This window comes from Lissotriton vulgaris, chromosome 4_1, assembly GCF_964263255.1.
Source record: "Lissotriton vulgaris chromosome 4_1, aLisVul1.2, whole genome shotgun sequence".
NCBI classification, from domain to species: Eukaryota; Metazoa; Chordata; class Amphibia; order Caudata; family Salamandridae; genus Lissotriton; species Lissotriton vulgaris.
Window position 1 is genome coordinate 890912023 of NC_141691.1, and position 26779 is coordinate 890938801.

General features: G+C 44.7%; 1 pseudogene; it reads left to right on the forward strand.

Moving 5' to 3' along the window:
* The first annotated feature begins 18692 nt into the window (after positions 1 to 18692).
* LOC147722690 (uncharacterized) lies at positions 18693 to 20179 on the forward strand (annotated as a pseudogene).
* The last annotated feature ends 6600 nt before the right edge of the window (positions 20180 to 26779 follow it).

Here is a 26779-nt window from a genome sequence, read left to right on the forward strand (position 1 = left end):
GTGGTGAAGGGGAGAAAAGGGGGGGGGCTGGCTTTGTTAGCGAAATGTTCCAGATGGTCTGTTATACAGTGTGTCTGGTTAGTCCAAGTTGGTGTCCTTGTCTGGTGGTCATTGGAGGGCGGATAGCAGGTTGTCCCATAAGGATGTAATGGGGTGTTTCTACAATCTATGTGCTTCTTCACGATGGAGCGCAGTGGCTTCGCCCCTGCCCCATTTAAGAGTTGCGGTTTGCCAGTCCGATGAGCCGGGGAGTGTGCTTTCTTTCCAATGCATAGCAATCATCCGACGTGACATTAGTGGTACCGCTGGCCTTATGACCTTTATATAGGACAAGTAGGCTGTCCGCCACACAGTCTAGGTCTGTGTGGCCTGTCACTCTGGTCAGGGTGTCTCTGACCTCTTTCCAGAGGGTGTGGGCAATAGGAAAGCTCCAGAACGTATGTAACATGTCCGGCCCAAGCTCCAGAACGTATGTAACATGTCCGGCCCAGGAGCATGGCAGTGTGGGCAGTCATGTGATGTCGCCGGATAAATTCAGTGTAGTTTGGTCGGGATAAGGTATGTCCTGTGCAGGATGTGAAGTTTTATACATTGGAAGACTGTGTGGCCGGAACCTTTCCGTGGATACAACACTATTCTATCCCAATCCTTCGGGGTCATCTTGCGACCGATGTCTTTCTCCCAAGCCCATCTGAACAACACCAGTGGGTCCTGAAATGTATGTGAAAGGGCCCTAGCAAGCCAGGTGACCAACTGACGGCTTGCACCTTTTATGTGTAGCATGTGTGTGAGTGGGTGCGGATCAGGTTCTGCGACTACTCTGCCCCACAACTGCTCCAATTCTCCCATCAGTTATTTATATGCTAGGACTTGGCCAACCAGGAGGTCTGTGAATTCCAACAGTTGGTCAAAGGCGATGTAGGCCCCAAGTTTGGAACCAGTCTACCAGGGTTTCCACCTCTGCTGATTCCCAGTGCCCCACCACCTCCCAATCTATTTGTGCCTGGAATGCCCATAAGGAGCACAGGGTTATCCCCGGAGCATTTTGCAGCATCGCTGCATGATCCACAATGCTCTCCTATAGCTGTCTTGCGCAACTAACAGGAGCCCATCAGAGGGTGTGAACAGCACCGGGTTAGGGATGAATGGTTCTCATTCCAATTCTGTCTCTGCTAAGTATCTCCCTACCAGCCTGCTGGTAAGCCACTGTAGCTGAGCTGCCAGGTAATAGTGTTCAAATATTGAGGCACCTAACCCTCCTTACTCTATTGGGAGATGCAGTTTGGCCAAGACCATTCTGCACCTTCCCTTATTCCAGATGAGGTCACTGAGCATTGCATTCGGTGTTCTGAATGTACTTCAGGGAATGCTCAAAAGCAGTTGGTAAAGTAATATAGAAATCTCTGAAGCATAACCATTTTGGAGAAAGACACTCTGCCATGAACCATAAGGTGGAGCACCAGAAGGCAATTTGTGGTTAGAGGTAGGCATATTAGGTCTTGGGGCGAGTAGTATGTTAATTACCAAGTATCAAAAGGTGTGGGGCTCCCAATGTATGGCATGAAAGCCCACCTCAACATGCTCTGGGGGGCATTCTGGGTAGAGTAGGAACAAGCAAGTCTTGTTAAAATATGCACTATTTTATCGATAACCTCTTGGGTATCTTTAACTTGATTAAGACATCTTCGGCATGCAAGAAGACTGCGCGGATCGTGTCTCAAGGTTTATGCCTGATACTCACCCGGCCTGATGTAGCTGCTGCGTGACAGCTCCATCCCCAGGGTGATGAGCAGGGGGGAGAGAGGACACCCCTGATGTTTGCCCCTGATGATTGGGAAGGGGGCCGATTTTCGTGGATTATTTACACCGTTGCTGTGGGTTCCGTGTAGAGGAGTTTGATTGTGCTTTGTTGCCTGCTTCTTATGCCCATCATTACTAATGTCACAAGCATGTAGTCATAGTGTAAGGTATCAAATGCTTTTTCAAGATCCAAGGCCACACAGTCCGCAGAGGGGCTGCATTGCAGGTCTCTTCTAACAGTCTGTGCAGCCTTCAAATGCTGAGGGTTGTAGATGAGCCCATTTAACTCCGGATGGACCAGGGTCGGCATGTGCTCCAATAACAGAGTTGCTATGGCCTTGCTTAAGATATTGTAATCACTGTCCAACATGGACAGAGGTCTGTAGGATTTAGTATCAAATGGGTCACATCCCTGCTTCAGGAGTGAGACCAGAAGTGCTTTCCGAAGGGCCGGGCCATGCGTCCTATGGAGAGGGCCGTTGTGTATAGCTCTAGCAATTTGGGGATTAGCAGTGTCTTGTAGGCCTGGTAGAACTCAATGAGCAGGCCATCTAGGCCTGGGGTTTTACACGTAGGGGAATCGCGGATGACATCTCAAATTTCTTGGGGGTTTCAGGTTTCCCATTTTCTCCGGCATCACTGCCAGCAGTGTGACCACAGGCTCCATTAAGAAATAAGCGGTGCAATTACTTTCAACTTTGCCGGGATTAACAAGGAATAGGTGGGCCTGGCCAACCACAGCTTCTTTTTTCAATTCAATGGAACGAGGCCCAGCGGCACTGGACTACCAAGGTGTAGTCCCGAAATAGAAGTATGTGGGCATTGTCATAGCTGATGGGTCCCATGCACCAGGCTGTGTGCAGAATTACTTCCTTGTCTCTGAAATTCATCAATGTAGCCACCTCTGGGTGGGGTAGTGCTCCACCATAAAGAACGGGAGTGTCCTGTGGGTGCTACAGCACTGGCAAGCCAGGACTTGAAGAAGACTGCTCGGTCCAGCACCTCTGAGCCTTCTGGGAAGCCGACGATGTGCAAGTTGTAGCAGCAGGACATACCCTTAGCATTTTTGTAGATCCTTGACTTGTCCCTAAAGATCCACTGTGGTCGGTTAAATGGTCTTGAGGACAGTTTCAGTTTGTGGAACCCTAGCAGAGAACTTCCATTGATCATCACGCAGTAGGCTCAATTTGACCGTCACCTGGTCCAGCCTGCCACCCAGGTCCTGTGTGGTGTCAGCAATGGCTGCGAGGATTCTGTCCAGATTATCTTCTGCAGGGTCTGGTGTATCAGTGGCAGTGCTAATCGGTGCCATGAGGGTCGTGGGCGACTCTTGGTACTGATACAATGCCCAGGGCCCGACTGCCCTGAGAGACCCATGCACCAAGGTATTTCTCCTCAACCACAATGCAGGGTCCTGCTGTGGGAGAAATAAGCCTACCGTTGTGCATTTCAGCTGCAGGTGAATGGGGATCCACTGTTTCTCTGGACTGACAGGTGCATAAGTGAGTAGGAGGTTACATGTGCAGTCCAGACGTGAGGGGGTAGGCAATCCAATGCTGTCATGAGGAGGCTGGTGTTGGTGGCCCCCAGGAACTGCCTCCCCCCAGGCCCTGGGGAGGGGGGTGCTCTCTGCTTGGGGAGGCACGAGCAGTCCTGCCTTCACAGGTGGGGACTCATCGGGTGGACACCGTCCCCATGGTCAGCTGCTGTCGCTGTCTGGCGTTGAACTGCCTCGGCGCAGGGGGCTCCTAAAGACCCTATACATTCCCACTCGATCTGCTGTGGTAGCTGGGGATAAGCCACCAGAAGAGTGTCCTTACCGCTAGTTCAGCATCCCCCGCTAGTCCCTGTCTCAGATGGAAATAAGCCCACCGTTGAGCATTTCAGCTGCAGGTGAATGGGGATCCACTGTTTCTCTGGACTGACAGGTGCATAAGTGAGTAGGGGGTGACATGTGCAGTCCAGACGTGAGGGGGTAGGCAATCCAATACTGTCATGAGGAGGCTGGTGTTGGTGGCCCCCAGGAACAGCCTCCCCCCAGGCCCTGGGGAGGGGGTGCCCTCTGCTTGAGCAGGCACGAGCAGTCCTGCCTTCACAGGTGGGGACTCATCGGGTGGACACGGTCCCCATGGTTAGCTGCTGTCGCTGTCTGGCGTTGCACTGCCTCGGTGCAGGGGGCTCCTAAAGACCCTATACATTCCCACTCGATCTGCTGTGGTAGCTGGGAATAAGCCACCAGAAGAGTGTCCTTACCGCTAGTTCAGCATCCCCGCTAGTCCCTGTCTCAGATGGGGCAGTGCCCTCCGAGGGGGGGTGCATATCAGAGGAGAGCAGGACAACCGCTACTCTCGCCTCCGCAGCTGCAGGGCAGTCCCATACACGTCCCGTGACTGCTGGCAAGGCCTTGAGTCTCCGCCACTGCACCCCACACCCATTCATCAGGCTGCAGAGGTGGGAATCCAGGGTCTACAGTCCACCAGGGTCTGCACTACACCTAGGGGAACCACAAGGTGCTACACAGACCTCAGATTGTCGCTGTCCTGCACCTCAGCATTGCAGCCCCTCTTGCTTGCCTCCTGGGTCTAGGTCTGCTTCCCTCGCTTCTCACCATCTTTTGCAGTGTGGGGCTGGGGGTCTTACACATCGCCGCAGCCTGGATAGGTCCGGATCACAGGTCCCCTGGGGCAGCGAGGTTAGAGAGCCTCTGCCATATTGCTTTTGCAGACCACGCCCCTTCACCTGTCCTATTTATAAATTACAGAGAATACCACACAAAGGCTCATATTTAGAAACATGTCAAGTAACACGACACAACAGCCAAAGTTGATGAGCTGCATTGTGTGTGAGGGAGAGGGCAGGAAAGTGACATATCTACAAAAATATGGGACTATTCTCCACTCTACCAAGCACTGGTGAACAATCATGCTGCTAAGCGTCATGTACACACCTTCATACCATAGTGCAAAGGTGTGTGAGTGAAGACTTGCTTAGGTTTTGTTTTGGATGGGTAGACTTCCAGTACTAAATACCAGGGCCGGCTTTAGCGCTGGTGGCGTCTGGTGCAAGAGTGTTTGTTGGCGCCCCCCTCCAATGACCACCTCCACCACAGATTCCCTTACCATCACCCTTTAACAGTGCCAAAGTCTCCATAACCAGTCTATCTCTGATGCATTTAATTAATTATGTAGCACCACTCATACCAGTGTAGGGTGTTAGAGCACTTTGCATTACACACATATTACACAGAGACAATCAATCCTACGTTTGTAAATCAATGTACAGGAAATGTTACATAAGACAGAGGCTTACAACGTGTAGGATTCACAAGTCATCAGTAGGCGGCTGGTGGTGGGGCGGTGGGCGGGGGTGGAGCAGCGTGGGGGGTAGTAAACTATGGAATAGGGCCCAACTGAGGTAAGTAAACAAATAAATAAATAAAACAAATTTTGTTGCGCGTGCTGCGTCGCATCCGTAGTTTACTACCCCCACCCTGCTCCTCCCATGCCCTGCCCCGCAGCACTCCCACCACCGGCCACTACTGCGTGTCATCCATACAGGTAATGCAGTATAGTTTAAGAGTGCTTGGTCTAGAGAAGAACAAACTCAGAATTTAAAGAGAAACTAATAATAAGACTCCATTTCTGACCAAATTAACCCTTTTTGCAATATTAATCAATGCTCTAATCTATAATTTTCAGTGTGCATGCAGTTTTATGATGAAAGTTAATAGCTCACTATTCCATATTAGGATTTTAACTTGTAAATAGCAAGTTAGAAAAGGATGTCTCTTTTTTTCGTGTAAATCTTTTTATTAAACTTCAATTCAAAAGACTTTATTTCGATCTCTGCGGATCATAAAAGTACACCATAAAAAAGACAATGACAAACACACAATACAATAAAATAGGTCACCCTATGTAAGCAATCACAATCTGTCTACAATCTTAATATTATTAATTGATTAAAGTGTGCTAATATTTGTGCAAAATAGAGGTAGATCCACATATAGCAACATAGTTAAACAGTTTACATTATTAATTATAAAAACAAACTTCATAAATGTTCCTTATTGCAGAAAAACCAATTGCATATGTTACAGCTTCTTTTAAAAAGAAATAAAAAATGTTAAAAAGTTTAAAAGTATGTGTTACATCATGGGTACCATTGAGTTATCGCTTTCATAAGAAGAATACTTGGCACGCCTTATCTATAGGGCCATTAGGAACTTTGCTACACAAAAATCAAACATGCTTGTCGTGTTAGACCTCATTATTCTAAATGCCTCCTTATATCTCCTTTCTTCCAAGATTTCTACAAAGGGGAGCTATCCATTTGTCTCGAGATCTGGAGTAGAGGGGGCAAAAAAATAAGACATGATCAGGAGCCTCAGCAGTCCTTAGACAGCAGGGACAACACTCATCTACACCACGCTCCCCTTCTCTACTTTTTTTCTGTAGTGATTTAAAAGAAGACCACCATATCTAAACTGTAAACACAGTTTCCTCGCTAGCAGTTGCTCAATTTCATCCAATGTGGACTCAAAATGAACAGATTGTTTAAAATTCCTAAAATCAATTGAAAGTGCCCCTTACAATTCATTATCAAGTAATTTTCAATAGTACCCCAATACATTGTTTTAAGGCTGGATTTACTTATCTGACTCAGAGTTTCTGGTTCACTCCAGGTACAGCCAATCCCAGTTTACCCAGCAGGTTCTTAACTGTAGACATCCAAGAGATTTTGTCCACACCGGATACTATCATTAACTCCCGGAGCCCCACTCTGTAAGAGGCAAGTGCTTCAGTGGTCCACAACCGGTGCCAGAACATAAGTACCCGCAAACCAATTTTATGTGACACACTCTTCTGACCAAAATCTAAATAAAGAGGACTCAGGGGAGTAGACACTGGAAGACTCACTAGAGATCTAAAAAACGTGGGCCTTATTTATGAAGGCCTTGCGTCAGTTTTGCGCCGCCGGTGCGTCACTTTTTGTGACGCACCAGCGGTGTAAATAATGCGCCTCGTTGCGCCATATTTAAAAAGTGACACATCTAGGTAGATGTGTCACTTTTTAAACCCCTGCGCCACATTATACCTGCGTCAGGTATAATGTATGCAGAGGGGGCGTTCCCCCGCAAAAAGCCTCGTAATAGTGACGCAGTGAAATCTATGAGATTTCACTGCGTCACTTTTAGGACGCTGTTGCGTCAAAATCTTGCGCCTGCCTCACAGCAGGCGTAAGACTGACGCAAGCCCTTTCACATGGGGCTTTCCCCATGTGAAAGGACGTATTGCTGGAGTTGCGTCACTTTTGTGACACACTCCAGCAATGCTTCACTTTTGCGCTTACAGATACGTCAGAAATACTGACGTATCTGTAAGTCCTTGCGACATGATGCGTCATACATTAAATATGACGCATCAGGAATGTCGTAAGGAGTGCGCAGTGAAAAGTGACGCATCGCTGTTTTCACGCAGCAATGCGTCACTTTTCATAAATGAGGCCTCGTGTGTTCAGTAGTCAAAAGATTATTACAATTTGAACAACCCCGGGGTTTGGCACCATAAAGGGTTGCCCCTAGAGCTATAGTATTATACATTTCCAGTGCTGGGGCCAACTTTCTGGATGTCGTTTTCCCTTGGATTTTCACAATGATTGCAGTTTGGTATTTCTTTTTATGAAACAGTATCGACATGACAAGCAATTTTGAAACATGATTAGGAGGCAGTATATATCCCAAGCATTCATATTAGGTCACAGAATTCGACACAAAGTGTACAATGCATGACACTTAGAGGGGTGTAAGATTTTCAGATGCTTCCCCTGAAGGAGTTCCATGCCCCCCTTACATGCGTGCTGCTTCATGCAGCATACATGTAAGTTACTAAACAGCATTTTTTTTAAATGGTTTGATTATGTGCAGGAAGGGACAACTTCCTGTACAGAGTACTTTCCTTGAAAAGTAAACAAAGTAGAACCTTTCTATTGGTTTATTATCAAATGATTGAAAAATGTCTAGAAAAAATAAATGTTCTACGTAATTGGGTTATTTAAGGGACCCTCGTGAAAGCCTCCACCCTAGTATAGTCAGGCTGGTAGCAAGAGTGCCTCCCCACTATCCTATGCTAAAATGGTACCGTAGCAAATATTCACATGCATGTTTTTAACAGTGCCTTTAAAACTCTGTGCTAATTTGTGGCTTTTCTGACTTCGTTCTGCCATATTACTGAAGCCTGGCAAGAGGTGACTTCGTTCTGCCATATTACTGAAGCCTGGCAAGAGGTGCCTAAGAAAAAGTCTTAGTGGTAATCTGTGAAATGATTAAACATACATTTCATATACCACATTTCCAAGGCATGCATAGTTTTATAGGAAAGTTGTGAATCTGAATGAGTTTGATTAGATATTGCTTTTTAAGGTATACTTTTATTAAAGGTTAACAACAGTCACTTTAACCTAGTTAGCTTGCCAGGGCAATAAACATTAATTTTGTGATACATGGGCCTCATTATAGATACTTCAATATTATTCACTTTGTAGCAGAGATGGACGTCTGGACTTCCAATATCGGTTCAAAAATGGAAACTCTTTAGCAGGTTATTCCCATGATTGGTCCCCTGGAGTGCTGGGCCTCTATAGTAATGAAGCTTAGTAATGAAGCTTGCATATCTGCATGAGCCCATTTGGAATACTCACCGGAAATTTCTTCGGATCGACATATGTGAGGAAAAGTTCCAGTTTATGGCCTTGACCTTTAGCCTTAATTGTTTCATTGATGTGCAAAAACGGTATGATGGTGACAGAGGGAGAAAAACTCACTGCATAGTTATCCTAGGACACTCTTATCACTAGCTAAGCATGAACACTGTGTAGGCCCTGCTGCTTAGAAGTTATAGGCCTCAGTTACATTGGCCTGAGCACTGCCATTTTCTTTCAGCATAAACAGAAGCAGAAAGCAGGTCTGACCCAGGCTTCTGCCAGCTCCACTTCTGCAAAGCTCAGCACTCCTGTTTATAGCCCCCACCCCACTGTATGTTAGGTTAACGATCATTAAAGTTCAAGTTCCTTCTTATTCTTGCAACACACCCCAAGCACCCCACCTAAAAGCTGTGAACGGAGAAAAGGGAAGTTCCCACCGCAAGCTGCCTCTCGAGCTTGTCCGATAAATGAGGATAAATGTGGCAAATCAGTATCACAGACTGGCACATTAACACATGAATAGAATCCTTCAAAGCAATAATAACACATTTCTGATTAATGACAAAACTTCCAGTCAAAATGGCAGGAACTCAGTCTAGGCTGGCGTACGTGCCACACAATTACGAGAAGGGGCCACATTTACACTTATGATGGGAAGGTACAAGGCAGGGGCGTGAGAGGCGATAGAAGGATATGTGATACGAGGTGACGTGATATGGCGTGACCATAGGCTTCTCACTCCTGAACAATATAAAAGGGTGTTCCGCAAGATTATCGTTGAACTACTCCTCGTTTGCACATAGGGTGTCGGACAGGAGTTTTTCCCAGGGGTTACTCGCGATAGCCCTTGTTTCATGTACTTAGATTCTGCTCCTCTATTGTATTTTCTGCTGTAACTAAATGCTTTTTCCTTGCTGCATTTAAAGTTATATTTCACTATTTGAAATGTTATGTTTTCTCTGACCTTGTTTTATCTCCACTGCATTTAAAGTGTTTAACGTGTACTTTCAGGATATCTTGCATACAGTGGTGAATGTACCCAATAATATGTGCTTAACAGTTTCTATGCAATCTGCCTCAAAAGCTCACTAGTGTACTTAAAGCAAAGCCTCTCTCTCATAGCAGCTGTAAACTGTATTTTGTAAATCCAAACTGGTCCATGCGACTGTCAAGAGAATGCTAGGAGCCTGATCAAGTACTATGTGGTTTTTATGATATCATTGAATATTTCTAGAAGCTGTGTCTTCTAATATAACTTGTTCAACTTTCAGAAACAGTCTCCAAGGCTCATATATCCGTTTTTTTCCTGTTTTTAGAGCAAGAGTTCCAGGACTACCCCGGCACAAATTAAGGTGTCCCATTTCCCTTAGTTCTCTCTCACGGTCTCCCCAGCGCGGCTTCTGAGCTGCTGCACCAGGCCCCCTGACCCCTCCTGCCACAATTAATTTTCCCTCCGACATCTTGGTGACCCCGACGTGATGACGAGGACTAACTGAACAGGATGCATCTGGACTAGAGGGAGGAAGTACGAAGCTGCTAGCGATTCTGCACCGCTCTCTGACCGGGCCATTGGGAGGAACACAGCGCACGGGTAAGCATCATATCATTTGACTTCCCCCCCACTCCTATTGTTCTCTTGGGTACGGAGGAGAGGTGCATATTATTGTGACGCAGCGGTACTCCCGCCTAGCTTTCCATGCTCCCTGTCTGTTGGCCTCGCCATTTGATCTTGCGCAGAGGAGGGATTGTGTGCTAAGTGGAGACTGAGCCTGACAGTTAGGTCATTTCTGTGATTTACGTGTTTCTCTTTTTATAAATAGCCCCATGTTATTGCTAAAGCCTCGTGTAAACTCAAAGAAGGATTGTGTCTGTCATCCTGTAACGCTTATTTTTTACATTTAGCTTTTTTATTCAGCATTTATTTAGCGGTTAAAGGGAGCCCCTGTTGCATATAAAATACAGGGAAGGAAAGAACGCATGTGGCAGTTCTTTCAACATTTATTTTGATTGCAGTGCCTCTCTAAGGAGAGGACCTTTGACGCATCTACAGATTGTCAAAGAAGGAAGGGGTGGATTTAGCACCCTTTCAACGCTTATGTTTTGTTGCAGTGCCTCTCTATATAAGGAAAGGGAGGACCTCTGACTAAATCTAATAGATTATCAGGGAAGGGAAGGTGCGTCTGGCGTCTTCCAAATGCATATTTTTGGGTTTTAAGGGATCCTCTGTGGAATATACCACCGCAGGGAAGGGAAAGGTTGGAGCTATCGCCTTTCCAATATTTACTCAAGTGAAATGTTTTAAGGGATCCTCTGTGGAATATACCACCGCAGGGAAGGGAAATGTTGGAGCCATCGCCTTTCCAATATTTATTCAAGTCATTATTTTGTTTCAGTTTGCCTCTCTGTATAAGGAAAGGGAGGGCCTCCATTTCATTACTAATGGAGAAGTAAGCTAATCTGAAGATCCGCGTAGCTGACGGTATTTTCAGACATCGCTTATCCCTGCTGTGTGACCAGGGACATTTATCATTGTAGCCATTGTATTTTTGCCAGTTAAATGTGTCTTGTTATTTACTTTTTGGTGTACACCACGTGTATAGGGAACATTCTAACGCACTCTAGTGGCCACAGTGCGCAATCTTTTGTAATATAAAATTCAAATAGTACAAGTATCTGCATGTTAGCGCTTAGTGCCTAATGGTACACGCAGAGTTCTCTTTTTCTCTTTTGGTTCATAGGACAAACTCTTGTGTGATTATTTCTTTTCCATGGTCTTTGCGTTAGGAGTCACTGGCTGGTACAGAGGCTGACTGTAGAGAGACCATACTACTGATATCTATGTTCATTGTGATTGTTTATTTTTATTCTTTGTTTCTTTGATTGATTATAAACTGTGTACATTGATTTCTGTATACTATTGTGGCGCATTTTTGTGCCTGGCCCAATACCAATACTACCACTTACGGTTAAGGGCCCACTAAGTAGATACTGCTGCAAATATTTTGTGAACCTCATTTTATGACTGGGTTGCTAGTGAGATTCAATAACTAGGGAGATTGTAAATGCACTGTTATGTATCCCCATGTGAATTGATCTACCACTGATAACTGAGGAGTTTCTGTAAAAAATACAGCATATTGAGCACCACAATTACCACAGATATATTGTTTTTTTTAATGCTGCTACTCTCCTGAGTGCACACTTGGCATTCAGGATCGCCCCCTCCCTCCACGAGCACTGCAGGCTTCACGAGGGAGGACACAGAGAAGTACTCTGCACTTTCTGGATGACTGGGTGTCATTTAGTATAGCATGAAAAATTTTCTTTTTTTTAACTGCATTCCACACAAATGAATAGGATACATGATTATAGGACATACAAAACGACACACGCCGTACACGTGCAGGTTTTTATGACAATACCAGGACTAGAGATACCAGTTATTGTGACATCATTGTGGCCTCGCAACCCTTTGCAGAGCAAGGTCCTTGAGGCTTGTTCTGGTAACCATCCTAGTGCCCTGCAATTCCCTGACAATTCCCCAGAAGGTATTTACAACAGTCCAGAAAAGGAAGAAATTAGAGAGGCATTTTATTCCGTCCTTATAGAAGCATTGGGTGATGAGCTTGTGGTAAACAGCCCCACCCCATGAAACAACTGACAGGAGGTCAGCCAGATGTCCGGTACATATATGTACATATAACCAAAGAAAGTACAGATGAGCTATAGTGGACAACAAATAGTTGAGGTAGTTCTACACATATTAGACAGTAAAATTGTATCAGTGCAGAACGTGAGCGCACAAACTCATAGACAATTTAACAAAAAGAAAATTTCCTTAATATCTAGAGCTTGGGGCTTATTGGGAATCCCACTCACATAGGGTACTGAGATAAGGGCATCTACATTGCATCTAGTGAGACTGTGCCTCCCAGTGCCAACGTATACATCCCTCACTGATAACACACAACTCACACGTCAGTCAGTAGGTAGTGTAGTAAATAGCGAAAGCCCTGATACTGCTCACCAGTGTTCACTCACACTGCCTCCTCCAAGCACCAACTGCCCGGAGGGGCAGGGAGATTCACAGGATACCCTCACTCCACTAGGGTGTGACCATCCCGCCCACGAGTTGCATGACCAGCTGCAGCAGCAGCCATCACCAAGTCTCACAGAACTATTACAAAGACACCCTTCCACAACGCATTATCCAGAAATGTGGGCATATTTACAAAGCCGCATGTTAAAAAGAGATTAGTATTGCCACATTCACTGCCACAGATTGCCCACCTCAAAGATAACTCAACTCTAGGAGATGAGCAGACATCCCACACAAGACCCAAGACTACAGATCACGGTACACATAGTGAACGGCTGTGTTGTTGCCCTTTATGGAGATACAGAACCATCCCCTGAGTCTGTCTCACCCCTGACATGTACAGTCATTTTGACACTAATCTCAGCCCTAGGAATTGACATAGCATACTTGCAGCAGGTAAGGCTGACAATAACACCCGGTGGCGTTGCACACTTACCCCAGCGTACACACAACACAGAAGGATAATGTCAACACCCACAGCACATCCACCAGCCTATGACGCAGATGACATTAATCTAGGACAGGGTATCAAGACTGACATAGAACTCTTATCAAATGTCCAGGCAGCCATAGGCCATGACGATGCCTTAGCCCCAGACATCTCAGATAATTCACAAGATAGTACACCAGAGAGTACATTAGGCCAGCTATCCCTAAGCTCCCAAATCCCAGTACTGCAGGATGCAGCATCAGGAATGCCAGGTCAAATTGGCACGCTATTGACAATAAAAATGACAAGTGTCCAACTCTGCAGCCCCCAGCAGGAAGAAAACAAAGAGAGCCATGAGGCATCTGGTGGTTCACAGCACAGCTCCCACATGACACTCCCCAGACTTGACCGCCCAGCCCCCACATCCCTCACTGAGGACACAATACCACAAGAACAAGAACTAGACATTATGGCCCATTCTGATTCCCGAGCCACCAGCATTGCAATACACAGAGTCAGTATATTGAGTGGCAGCCCCTTAACACAGGTCCGAGTAGAGAGGAAAAGCACCTGCTACAGTTCAATGAAGTAAAGAGAGACAGTGAACAGTATCCCACTGAGGGAAACATTAGCAGGAATGGGGCAGAAAGTGACCTATGCCAAAGAACAGGTAAAGAAGAAGGGGGCATGTCACAAAAACAGTACTCAAGAAGCCCCACAAAAAATACAGCAACACTTCAGCAACTTTCATTATACCTAGCCAGTATAGGGGATAGAATGACTGAGCAGATGGGTGCAAAGAAACAACAGGCACCAAATAAAGTAGCTAGTAGCGCGAAGGAGGTAGAGCCACACAGTGGTAGGGTCCCAACTATCATGCCACACACAGCAAGGGCCATGGGTAGACTTACATCAGGAAGCACAAAGTGTAGCCACACCACAGATCAACATAGCAGCTTCTCTCACAGCCAACTACTTAAGTGTGCCCCAAGCTCCGTCTACAATAATTGATTATAACACTCAGGTGACACGACCACCTACGCCTATGCCTCAGACATCACCTCCAGTAGTTACACCACGTAGGCTAGAGAGACCACAGCTAGAGCAAGACAATTTGGATCTGCCAAAAATGTTCGAACAGACAGAAAAGAGGAGAAGGCAGAGAAGAAGAGAGATAGAAAGTCTTGCAGTGTTAGGTAACTATGGGCGACTGGATGACGTCCAACAGGAAAATGATGCATCAGGTACAGCACGTCTGCACACCGCCAGATCTGGTGTACTGCACCATATGACCCTTGACAGGCCAAGACCACCATTGATCAATGGTCTGACGCCAAAAGAGATAGTAATACTTGGAGAAGGGAGTGACCTTTATGTCAATCCATTCTCAGATAAATTGCAAGACTGGACAAAAGCTAATGCATCTCAAATGAAGGTTTGGCCTAGGAAGGTTCCTTTGAGCCAGATGAAATGGCCACTGCTGAAGAATGTATCTTGCAGGAAGAAGGAAATAGCGATTGGAACTACACCTACATGCGCCAAGGCCTAAGGGTCTGGCAGAAATACGCACGCAGGTATTGTCACACAAGATCCACAGGGGTAACACACCAGCTGCCCCTGCTGTCCAAGGAGGTCAATGACCCCCCTACCTCAGTAACTTGGTCCCTAACGGACAAAGAAAAATTGAAGAAAGAACTCCCACCCCTCACAGAGGGTGCGGGAAAGCGGATAGAAGCCTTTGAAAATGACACTTCAGGTGTGTCATTGGCTATTTGGGATATGAGAAGTTTGCTCACATCCCTGATTGGAATGGATGCGGAGGATATGTTTTCACGCATCAACACAAGGCTTTGAACCACTAATTCAGAATTAGATGGGGATCCTTTCAATAAAATAAGATCAGCGCTATGGAACGAACTGCGCCGGAAGTTTCCAGATGTCTCAGACATTGGATCTCTAATGTCCCAAACAAGGCAATTAGCTATTGAGAACCCAGCTGCTGAAGTAGAACAACAGAAATTAAAGAAAAGAAAGACTCTTGATGCAGTTAGGCTAGCTAAACCAGTGAGTCAAGTGACTACTGTCACAAATTTTTCACAAAGTGCCTTAAATGTGCCAGGAGGTAACACACAGGTCACAACACATCAGATACAACAGGTACATCAGCAACACATGCCTGTGTACAAAATGGTGCCCCAGACACAAGCTCTTGTACAACAGGGAGCTTCAGTCCTGCCCCCCATCAATTCGGTTTCACAGGGCACCATCCAGCAGCACAAGGCTGGAGGCAATTCAAATTAGGATAGCCCACAGACAACTCTAGTGTGTCCCTTGTTGTCATGTCTCACAAAGATTAGAAAGGACCCAGTTGTGGATGTCATGATTAACAACAACACGTATAGTTTTTTGATTGACACAGGTGCCATATTCTCCTGTATCAAGGAGAGGGCACTGCCCATTTCCAACCAGAGCGCAAACACACTAGATTTCTCTGGGGCGATATTAAAGGTCCCTTTCACAGAACAAGTACGAATAGAGACAGGAGGAAAAGGTATAGAGGAGCGTCTACTTTATGCACCACAGTCTACATGATCTGATGGCCAAATTAAATATGAAAGCTAAGAATATATTTCAATGAAAACGGCACAATGCCCTTTTCGGTTCCCAAGTGCACGCAGACTGTCACTTCTATGTTTGCATTTTCATTCAGAATTAGACAGTTATGTTATGTGGATGGTCAAATATAATTCACACTGTAAACTTCACCAAATATTGCAAGACTGAGCAACTAAATAGAATGATTTACTCATACTTCCCAAAATTCAGCAGCAGCTGACACAGGCACAAGCCAGAGATAAAACGATGGAATGGAATGCACACTAGTTGCATCACATTTCTTTTCAGATAACTATAGGTCCAATATGAGAATATACCGCGTTTGCACAACATGCATGACACATAATTAACATGGGTTTGGTTTGTGAGAGCCTTGGCTTGATAGTCACAAGATCATGTGCTGCTAGGTCTATTGAGCATTTCATCCTTCTAAGGTGGATTCAAGGAATACCTTGAGTTGAGGACAATGAGGATCTGCTGTTTATCATCAATATACAATTCTGAGTGAACATGTGCATTACAAATGAGCCATCTTTATTTCTATAATACAATACGTATATTTTGCATATTGCAAGTAGAGACAGCACATGTTTTCAGATATTAAAAAGTGCTGAAAAGCTAACTGAGTGTTTTTCTTTATTTTTGGGCCATGTTCATAAGTAGCTTTCCTGGCCGAGTGCATATTCTGGGCATAGAGCCAAACAGGAAAAAGGCTTCCTGTAGTTGGCAGCGAACAATAAGATTGATAAGAAAGGGAAACGTATTGTGTAATAATACGTTGGTCTATGGAAATAAGCAAGAAGAATGAGTGGCCTAAAACCACACAGTTTGGTAAAAAAAAAGTTAGTAAGGAATATGTATGTGCAGATGGATAAGAGGAGATAAGGAATACGTTTTCAGATATGCACCGCTGTGTACAGTGGTAGGAAAGTACAAATGAATGCAGATATAAAGTAGATTTCACTGTTAAAAGGACTATGCAGGGAGTAAGCAATGCTCAGTATTATAATGTTGTCAGACTAAAATGTGCGGATTTTAGAGGTGGTTGTATATCTGAATTATGAATCTGAAAGCAGCAGCCAGAAGGCCCGGACATGCACCATCTCTATCCCCAGCACAAAATGACTGTGCCCCCACCATTCTGCTTGCCCTCAACAGTGCAAGAAGATCCATCATGCCCATACACTATTGGTATTACACAGCACTATGATTTCATTGCACAGCTGCACCTTAGAGAGATACAGAGAAGTGCCCCACCTGAAGACAAAAGTTGTGGAAGGAGAGGGGAGTACAACAGGATGTTTCAGATTTTATTTACAGACTGACGATGACAGGAAAGCCTGTCATGCCACAAGCCCTTTTTCAATTAGCACTTACTCAGTTGCACCTTCCTACACGTGTCTCACGTGATGTCATGTCCACAACTCTGCAAACAGTAGTTCATCCCCAATGCACATGAACAGATACAACTCTTTGTATCCTTTTTAGGGTCCTTTTTAGAGAGCTCCACATTAACTATGTAGACATGATTGACAGAAGCCTAAAATACACATCATGGTAGTGGTGTGCCCTTTTTCACAACGGATTTAAGTTGGACCATGTGTCCATTATGACGCAAAGGCCGCAGCTAACTTCCTACTTCATGAGGTCATATGTCACTGAGGATTACTGGATGCCAGTGCCACAATTGGGAAGGAATGGCTATATTGCCTTTCCGTTGCTCTGTTTACACTTAGAAAGACTCCCAGCTCTGATCATCACATCACATCTCACCGGCTTGTCACTGACAGATCAATAGATGTGGTTGTTCTCTCCACCAGACTTAAAACAAGACACTGGGCCCTCTTCTGATATTGTAAGCGATGAATTGTTGTTCATTTATGTGCACTAATGCGTGCTCCAAAGTTCCTTTCCATTCAGATATTGAAGACAAAGGGTCCTATCTCTGATGAACTTCCGCCTATCTGCTTTGGGATACACATCTTTTTAAAAGAAGCAGTCCGGAAGAGGAGAGACCTCAAATTCAGCGAATACTTGCAAATTGACTTTTCACCCACAGCTGTCCGTATAGCCAGAAAGGAATGGATTCACCCGGCACCATCACAGATTTGAACATTGACGAGAGAAGGACATCATGTACAAACTAACTATCCAAGATAAAGAATGTGGAGATCGTATGATGGCCTATGGACTGAGACGCAGCAACAGAACCACCCTCCATGTCAAGCTTTAATGAAAAAGATATGTACAATTGTAATAATATTCTTTGTTATGTTTATAGCTTCAGTAGCAGCATTCCACTGGTTAGCAGTGCGATCAGAGAGAGAGAGAGGAGCTACTAGCAATATTAAATTTTTAGCGACTACAGAGCTCCCCATGCCTAAGACACTTCCTGGTAACAAGCAAACTGGGAAAAGCACCAGTAGTAGCTATGACACCTCTGTGCCTACCTTAACACCTTCTGTACCCTATGCTGACCCTACAGGAAGGGACTTGGCACTCGATATCATCTTGACTCCCACTGTGCCAGGTACCCCAAGACGATCCCGCCAAAATAAAAGAAGTCTTAGATATAGAATGAGTCGCGAGATAGTGCCAGTTAGATATACATCGCGTACCCGACTTATGGCAGACTAGGTTAGTAATCTCCAAGACACAGTTGTTTACACCTTCGACCAGCACTCTATGCCTGATTTTCATTCCCAGCGCCCTAGTATGTCAGGGGAGGATTATGGTATCCACAATGCATTGTTAGATAACATATGGTACAGAGACATGAGGGAGGTGGGAAGAAAAGTCACAAATGAGTCCTGCTTTGTATGTTCTCACATTCCACACGCTGTAGGCGCAGATAAATTGATCTTTCCTAAAGAAGTCCCACCACCCACAGCCAAATGTCTTTTACACTTGTTTCTTTGCCGCATACATGGTCAGATACAGCTCCACTCAGCCAAAGTGGATGATGCATTTGTAAATACCACAGAGTGGGATGACAAATATGTAACATTTAGGGTGATAACCAATCCATTGGAAATTGAAAGGAGAATGGAGGTTTACCGTGATATGAAAGTATCTGCCGACATAATGCAGGTTTGGGAACATCACTATAAGAAATTAGGTACTTCACTTTCCCAACACCCCCATCGAAATGCCACCCACCTGAACATCACCGATGTAACCATACCCATGACACATGCCCTTGTCAGTGGAGACCTATTTTACACCTGAAGGCCAACATTTATTTCAACAACAAGTGGAATGGTCCACACGACTCAATATGTAAGGCAGCCTCCTTAGGTAGCACAACTATAGGACAAGAGCACAAATATAATTTAAATGAGGAGATAGAGAGGGAGTGTGCTGAGATACGGGGTAGGGAAACTAGAAGATACACGTCCAATGAGGGTACACCATACAAACAGAAAAGAGCATACAAGCTAAAGTCTCCTCTCCTTTGCTTCCTGGGTAATGGAATGGTTCCTGTGGGCAGGAATACTAATTGCAACAGCACTAGTTTTAATTCGAACCTGAAGTACGGCACATCCATCCTCATGGGCATCTATTGGATCTGCGGAGAAAATCTGTATCTGCAGTTGCCTCCCCAATGGCAAGGACTTTGCTCTATCGTGACGATGCATGAATGGCATCTCGTCGTCCCAGCAGCGAACATTTCCCACATCCATGCACACCCAGGGGCAGGTGATGTCACCCTGCTCCACCACCGAAAAAGAGAAGTCAAAAAGTATACCTCAGATGATACATTTCATGAGGTTCCGGAAGAGATCAACGATGCTGAACTTTACTTTGGGGGAGTTATCCCCATGTTCCAGACCAAAGCCAATGCTCAATGGCTCCAAGTAACGAGATATGAACTGATGCAGCTTGTTAACAACACCTGTGATGGGTTCAACGCCGTGGAAGAAGAACTACGACCTTTGAGACTAATGGTTCTGGAACAACGCTATGTTCTAGACCAGTTAATTGCGATGAATAGTGGTGGATGCGCCAGAATGGGAAATTCGTCCTGCTGTGTCTTCGTTTTGGCCGATGATGCTGATAACGGAACACTTACAAAGGCCATTGAGGACTTGGACAATTTGGGGAGACAGATGCCTGAGGATGGAAGTGCAAAAGCAGATGTTTTAAGTAATTGGTCCATCTTGGACTGGATGCCTTCATGGCTATCTGCAGTACTAAAATGTATAATGCCTATAGTATGTGTGCTTGTAATTGTGTATTTTAGAACACAGATTATGTTGCATTATGTTAGAAGATTAAGGTCTAAGAAAGTTGAGATGAACTACACAGGTATACACAGGGGACAAGGGGAAGATGTAGAGATAGCAGTATTGAACATAGAGCGCACCATCCCTGACTCTCACTAAGCGCAGGTCCCCTCTGAAAGTCAGTACCAGACCCCGGTACATAGTGGCCCACCACTTCTCTCAGGGAGAGACTTGGTACATCCCTATGAGACAATGTGTAAGAGATTAGAGGGACCAGATGAGGATTTAGGAACTACTTCTTCATAAACTCGCCCTGGCCACTTCCCCCATCTCCAGCTAAGTATGCAGTTCGTATGATGTTTAATGATGTTTGATTGGTTCAAATATGAACCAGAGGGGTAATGAAAGAGGGAGAAAAACTCACTGCATAGTTATCCTAGGACACCACTAGCTAGGCATGAACCCTGTGTAGGCCCTGCTGCTTAGAAGTTATAGGCCTCAGTTACATTGGCCTGAGCACTGCCATTTTCTTTCAGCATAAACAGAAGCAGAAAGCAGGTCTGACCCAGGCTTCTGCCAGCTCCACTTCTGCAAAGCTCAGCACTCCTGTTTATAGCCCCCACCCCACTGTATGTTAGGTTAACGATCATTAAAGTTCAAGTTCCTTCTAATTCTTGCAACACACCCCAAGCACCGCACCTAAAAGCTGTGAACGGAGAAAAGGGAAGTTCCCACCGCAAGCTGCCTCTCAAGCTTGTCCGAGAAATGAGGATAAATGTGGCAAATCAGTATCACCGACTGGCACATTAACGCATGAATAGAATCCTCCAAAGCAATAATAACACATTTCTGATTAATGACAAAACTTCTAGTCAGAATGGCAGGAACTCAGTCTAGGCTGGCGTACGTGCCACACAATTACGAGAAGGGGCCACATTTACACTTATGATGGGAAGGTACCAGGCAGGGGCGTGAGAAGCGATAGAAGGATATGTGATACGAGGTGACGTGATATGGCGTGACCATAGGCTTACAACAAACAAAAGGATGGAGAGAGGGTCCGGGGGAATATTTACCGACCTCAACACAGTTATGACCCCCCTGGGAAACTATGAAAAACAGAGAAAATAACTGTGGGTCTAGAATGATAAGAAAGCTATGTGTGTTGAGATGGCTATATGTAAGCTTCTAAGTAATAGCAGACTACTGGACAATCACCATATGTGAGTAAGTGTCCATCAGTTACTCTTCCTATACCGCCCAGTTCATCATGTGGTCTACTTCACAGTAGGTAGTCCAGATAGACCAACTCCAAAGTTGTTATTAGGAGATGGTTGGTAATGATGGAGTAATGTATAGGGTGATAGGTGGATGCTGTTAGTAACTGAAAGCAGTGCAAATGTGATATGTGATTAGTGATAAGAAAATGTGATAATAAAATTGGATAGTGAACGCAATATAACTTTATTCTGGAGTCGTGCACTTCCAACTATAAAAACAAATGGAGTGCAAAAAAGTCAGATGATTTCAACAAATAAATACTGACTGGGTTATCTGGTCGACATGTTTCTGCGGACATTTAAAGGTCCACGTTGGTACCTGCCGCTTCCTCAGGACCCATAAACTTTATTGCTACTGCTCTAGTGAAAGATTAAAAAACATTAGTGAACAAAACTGGTAAATGTCACCTGTTCACTTCTGGATTTCCTCCTTCAATGTAAGGGGAAAGTGTTGTTCCTCACCTGGCAAGCAGCTCAGGACAATGGAGCACCGCTCTCTCCGTCGGTACTCCTAGCAGCCTTCTGGGCTGTTTGGGGACCATAGCCTTCTCACCCCTGAACAATATAAAAGGGTGTTCCGCAAGATTATCGTTGAACTACTCCTCATTTGCACATAGGGTGTCGGACAGGAGTTTTTCCCAGGGGTTACTCGCGATAGCCCTTGTTTCAGGTACTTAGATTCTGCTCCTCTATTGTATTTTCTGCTGTAATGAAATGCTTTTTCCTTGCTGCATTTAAAGTTATATTTCACAATTTGAAATGTTATGTTTTCTCTGACCCTGTTTTATCTCCACTGCATTTAAAGTGTTTAACGTGTACTTTCGGGATATCTTGCATACAGTGGTGAGTGTACCCAATAATATGTGCTTAACAGTTTCCATGCAATCTGCCTCAAAAGCTCACTAGTGTACTTAAAGCAAAGCCTCTCTCTCATAGCAGCTGTAAACTGTATTTTGTAAATCCAAACTGGTCCATGCGACTGTCATGAGAATGCTAGGAGCATGATCAAGTACTATGTGGTTTTTATGATATCATTGAATATTTCTAGAAGCTGTGTCTTCTAATAAAACTTGTTCAACTTTCAGAAACAGTCTCCAAGGCTCATATATCCGTTTTTTTCCTGTTTTTAGAGCAAGAGTTCCAGGACTACCCCGGCACAAATTAAGGTGTCCCATTTCCCTTAGTTCTCTCTCACGGTCTCCCCAGCGCGGCTTCTGAGCTGCTGCGCCAGGCCCCCTTACCCCTCCTGCCACAATTAATTTTCCCTCCGACAATGGGGCACCCCTATTTAGATGATTGGTGGATTTACCTCCTTCATTCCAGTTGGTGGCATCTCATACCAAGACAATATGGCCAGCTCTGTTAGAACCTTAGTTTCTGATCAATCTGCCCGAACGTTACCTCACCTCTTTTCCGTGTCTTGAATAGATAGGCGTGGATTATCATTGTTGCCAGGTCACATTTTGTCTCCTGGATCACAGCATCACGGACCTCCAGTCCAGGTTGCCATCTCTGAGCCAAAGGGGAAGCTCCTGTGAGAGAATGGCTAAGATCCAGCAACACAGTTTAACAGTGCTCCTGGTACCTGGGGCTCTTCATCGTTTGCAACTAAAAATCCATCATGTTGATGTTTTGAGCCAGACTTCAGAAAACTTGAGTCTCTTAATGAAGATTCTTCTATCACATCGCAAGACATTAGAGTGGTCACTCAGTTCATCCCTTGGGAAGGTGGGGATTGATTTCCCCTGCACCTAGACTGGTCACAACAGATGTCAGTGCTGTGGTTTGGGGCTCCTTTGAACAGTATGGCGATACTGGGTCCACCGGACAGTTACAAAGGGATGAGATCTTCCAACTGAAAGGTGCTGAGGGCTAATAATCTATGCATCATATTTACAAGTCCCTATCACCACAGGAATGGCACTTTTTAAGACATTCCTTTGGTGATTGGAACTTCGCCTTATTTACAAAGTGGCATTAAGCCACTTACTTGGCTTAACACCGCCTTATAAATAAGGCACCCTTTCATGTTATACTTAGCGTGAAAGAGGTGGGCAATGTGTGTTGCGGTGGGCGTTCCGCAGCAACACCCATTGATTTTGATGCTGCCTCTTTTTATATTGAAGACAACAAGGGGACCCAATTAAGTCGAAAGGGACCTTGGGGATAATGCTGTTCAGACAACAGTGGTCCCTTTAGGAAAAAGTATATACAGTGAATAAATATAGACTCAGTCGTAGTTATATTGATTAGGACTTGTGCAGTCGGACAGAGGTCTAGTATTTCCTTGTAGTTAAGTATCAGAAATGTTACACACCAATTCACAAAGTGGGGCACAAGCCTGCACCCTACTTAACACATGTGCAACAGACATTCAGTAACAAAACTGGAACAAAAGGGCTTGCAGCAAAAGCATGAGGTTTGAAGTACCAGTAATTGCACAATGTCATGGTACAACAGAACATAACCAACACCTTTACATTAGTAATACATATAACGTTTTGAGCTTTGTATAAGGTGTTATTAGAAGTCGACGGCATTTCAATCCTTTATCTGATACAAGGATCATCATCAGGACATAATTACTATGTTAGGCATAGTATTCATGTCCTGATGATCCTTGTGCCCCACTTTGTGAATTGGTGTATAACATCTTATACTTAACTACAAGTAAATACTAGACCTCTGTCTGGCTGGACAAGTCCTAATCAATATAGCTACGACTGAGTCTATATTTATTCACTGTATATATTTTTTCCTAAAGGAACCCCTCTTTACAATGGTGGCATAAATAGGAGACAGAGCCAAAATTAAGAACAGGGAAAACCTATTCTTCACTGGCGAAACATGGAGAAATGCTTTTTTTATCCTTGTGTTTGATGTTTCTATGTGTGCTGCATTGTGCAGTACACATCAAAACAGCAAAATGCCACAAATTATTATTTATGTGCAGGAAGGTTTCCCTTTCTGCACATAAACAATCATTCAAAAAATGATGATTTGCAACTTCTATGTGTGCTGCACAATGCAGCACCCATAGCAGTTATAAATTGCCATTCTGGATTGGTTATGTGCAGGAAGGGACACCTTCCTGCACATAAAGGGCCTCGTTTATGAACAGTGTTGCGTTGCTGCGTGAAAAGAGCAATGCAACACTTTTCAGTGTGCCCTCCTTGCGAAACCATGGATGCTTCGTATTTACTGTATTTACTGTACTGTATGGCACTCCATGTTGCAAGGATTTACAGATACGTCAGTATTCCTGACTTATCTGTAGTTGCAAAAGCAGCGCATTGCTGAGGTGTGTCTGAAAACAGATGCAACTCATAAATAAGCCCCAAACATTCATTCCCGCAACGCTGGCACCCTTGCACTATGGTGCAAGGGTATCTGCGCTGATGCTAGGCAGCTGATTTTAGCAACAGCGCAGAGAGAAATGCAGTGGTGAGCCATATTATTGTTAATACGGAGCATCCCTGCGTTTCTAAAGTGGGGGAGTGTGGCGTTAGTAATTTTGGAGCTAATCTGTGCTCTGCCACTTGCATGTGAATATGCCCCTTTGTTTCTTGCCATTTGCTCCTTATTTGAAGCGTGATCCAGCTCTGGTGGGAATTATCAATACTCTGGCCCAGGCCTAGGTCTACAGACAGATGTGACCAAGGTCAGAAGCCTTGCTCGCTTGACCGTTCAGATTCTGTTTGGTGTAGAAAGCCCTATTCTCTCTCTACTAGCTGTACACCTAAAGGGAGTGGGCAATGTGAAACCAGATCAGCTCAGTCTAATTTTTCCAGGCTCCATGGACTTTGTCCTGTCTAGATCAGTATTTCATGTTATTCTTTGCTAGCATGGATGTACAGTTGTGGACTTGTTTTTCACAACGTCAGACCAGGTGGTCCCAGAATAGGTCCAGGGGTGTTCTTTATGCTGTTCCCCATATATCCCTTTATTCCACATGTGCAACACAATACCCGTAAGGAAAAATCAGAAGGCTTAATGATTGTTTCCTCTTCTTCTTTGCTTGTCAGTGGGTCCAGAATAGAAGCTTTCCATTGTTCCCAGTCCTCTCGGGTCTCCAGTAGCGACTTGAAGTCAGTTATCCTACTAGAGGCTTACAGTATGCCGGCTTGGCTCTCTGAAAAGCTGCAGTGGCTACCCAGCAATCTGGGAGGCTTTGCACTTGTAGTGTTTACTCTGACTGCATGGTTTATGGTCCATTGTGATGTATGTCTGAGGAAATGCAACCACTACTGTTCTTCTCCCTAAATTCTGGATTTCACACAGGAGTGTTTTCATAAGGGTTTGGTGGTGAGAGATGTTATAGTACAATGAGCTCCTATTAAAGCTTTTTGTTCTGTCTTGTTGGGGAGGCTTGGAGATTCTAGATCTTTTGAGCACACTCTTGCTTAAGGTTTTTTTTCAATTTTAAAACTACATAGGCTATGAAAGTTATTGATCCCCCAGGGTATCTTCATTTGGTTTTGGATGCATTACAGCATCTTTTATTTAAACCTTTTGACTTTCAAAATATTTTATCCCGTTATTATTGCCTACTTGTGGTTTCGGGAGAATTTGGGTTCACTAGTATGATTAACTTTTTTGCCAAAAATCCTTCCTGTTTTCATTGGGGGATAATATGTCTCTGGTAGCACTGTATGTAAAGAGGGCCATATGTGTTGTTATTTGGAGAACACTGCTGCTCTATTCCACAAGTGTGATGCTCTTTTTGTAACTTTGGGGACACCAACAGTGGCTTCAAGATAGCTACTGACAGGTTTGATCTCATAATGAAAAAGCTTATGAGTTAAAACATGTGGGGGCTTATCTACAAGCCCATGGTGATGCCGGTGCGTCCTATTTTTTGGCCATGCAATGGGCCTGCCTATGTTTACAAGGCCACTTTAAGTCACCCTGCGTGACTTTTCATGGCCTTGTAAATATGGGCCCCTTTCACACATTTCTGTGCATGAAAGGGGCGTTCCATGGGTGTAGCTGGGGTTGTCCTTTGAACTTGACTCATTCCCAGATTTATAACACATTGTAAAACTGGGAATGCATCAGAATATGGCCCAACAAGGAGAAATACTTTTATTTCTTCTTGGTTTTTCCTCTTTCTATACGTGATGCATTCTGCAGCACGCATACCTAGAGAAAAATGCCAATAATTACTGTTTTTGTGCAGGAAGGTGTCCCTTCCTGCACAAAAACAATCAGCCCCGCAGCATAGGCACCCTAGCAATATGACGCACGGGTGTCTGTGGCGGCGCATGGCAGCCAATTGTGCGCTAGCTCAGGGAAAGCACAGGGATGCGTCTTATTGTTATTAATATGACGCATCCCTGTGCTTTAAAAAAGACGCGGCGTGGTGCATTTAAATGGCTTACGGCGCCGCCCTCCGTCATTTTCTTGTAGATCAAGCCCATGGTGTTTAATCCTTTTCTACAGGGACATGTTACTATTGGGGTGCCAGTCTCTTTCACTTCTGCTCCAGGAGCTGCTCTGTTTGATGTATACCAGGCAGCCACTTGGGTTTCTCCTTTGACTTTTGTTTTTGACTTTCATTAACATGTTCCAGCAACTGCTGCTGCAGTAATATTAGTTTGTCTTCAACCAGAAATGTCACTTGTGT